Genomic DNA, 1,745 nt, shown 5'->3' with positions numbered 1-1,745 from the left:
CCGCTGCTGGCAGCCCAAGTGCCCCCGATCCTTGTGCTGGCTGCCAGGGCAGCGCTGGGCCCATGGAAAGACCAGTGAAGGATGGGATCCTCTATGTGCAGCACTGCAAATTTGGAAAGGTAAAAGGGTGGATTTGGGGCTGGGTACATGGTGTGCCCTGATCTGTCTTGACTCCAGCCCGGGGGCCAAGCCTTTGGCAGCCTGGGAAGGGGGGGACCAGAGCCAGGAACCCTCGTTGCTGCCTGGGGAGACCCTGGGCTCCACAGCCCTGGGAGTGGGACTCTCCCTGTGGCCGAGGGAACTCATCCATGTAGGCACGTGCTTGGGCTCACCCTGCATATGGGTCGCTCTTCTCGCTTGGTCACTGCGCGATTCGCAATGGAACAATAAATATGTGTTAACGAAGCGCAGTTCCAGCATGTGTGTGGGAGCAGGGCACGGGGGCAGCACGTGGGACGTGACTTTGCGCCCAGCCCTCCATGAGTCTTGCTCTAGGGGGGCAGTGCCATCTGTGGGGCACCCCTGACAGTTTGGACCCCTGTACTGGGGCATTGGGGTGGGCACCGAGTGCCACAGCTCTTTGGGTGCAGCATGGGTGATGTGGTGGGAGTCCGTGGGAGATGGGTGCTGATGAAGCAAGTCCCACTGGCGTGCTGGCTTTGCCTTAGTGGCATTGGCTGTGCCACAGTGGGGCAACAGTATCCCCACGAGGGGACTCCGTGGATTTGTCGGGCTGTGATCATGCGTCAACGTCCTTATTGAGTGAGAGCTGAGTCCTGGAGCCAAAGCCCCTTCTGCGTGTGTGGGGCCAGCGCCCTGGGTGTGGGAGGCAGGCAGGCTGGTGTTGGTGGGTATTTTGGGTGCTCGGCTGCTTTTGGTTTCTGCAGGGCGGAGGCTCTGCTGTGCTTTTGAGGTGTGTGGGGGCATGTGCCCCCTCTATCCCATGACAGGCTGGGAAGGTGCTGATGCTGCAGAGCCTCCCCTGGGAGGAAGCGGGCTGTGAGCTGCAGGGCCTGGCTGTACTCAGCAGATGTGAGGCTGCTGGCGGGAACTTCAGCAGCTCAAAATGGTTTTAATTTGCATCAGAGTCTGTCCTGAGAACAGCTCGAGAGCTCAGCTGCAGCAGCGGCAGGCCGGCACTTGCAGTGGGGAACAAAGAGCAGGACCTGGTGCTCGGCGAGCCGGGAGGGAGCGTGACTCACCCAGCGAGCCACGCTGAACTTGCTCGGGGCAAGGCCCCCCCTTGACCCAGCTTTGGGACTGCTCTGCCCTGCAGCCCTGGGCCTCTGCACTGGCCCCAGCTCTCCGTGCCCTCCTGCAGTGCCCGGCAGATGTGGGCAGGGGCCTCCATGTGCCCCCTCCTGCCCTGCACAGCTCTTCCCGACCATTGATGGCCTTGTGTGGAGGGCAGCTCTGTGAGGACGCAGCAGGCAGCGCTTTGCTGACACGTTTTTTCCCTGCCTGTGCTGTTCCTGCACCCCAGAGGTCCTGGAGGAAGATGCGAGCCCAGCTCTTTGCTGCCAGCCCCTCCGGCGTGGCTCGCATGGAGAATTTTGACGTGCGGGATGATGGCACGGCGCCAGAGAAGACGTCGCTGCGGCGGTGCGCTCGCCGGGTGATACGCCTCTCGGACTGCGTCTCCGTGGGTCCAGCGGGCACTGAGAGCTGCCCCAAAGCCACCGCTGCCTTCTACCTCAACACCACAGAGAAGAGCTATGTGCTGGCGGCCGCGCAGAGGGGTGAGG

Source organism: Apaloderma vittatum, unplaced genomic scaffold, assembly GCF_000703405.1.
Source record: "Apaloderma vittatum isolate BGI_N311 unplaced genomic scaffold, ASM70340v1 scaffold28051, whole genome shotgun sequence".
In the NCBI taxonomy this organism is placed as follows: domain Eukaryota; kingdom Metazoa; phylum Chordata; class Aves; order Trogoniformes; family Trogonidae; genus Apaloderma; species Apaloderma vittatum.
This window is presented reverse-complemented; position numbering follows the sequence as displayed.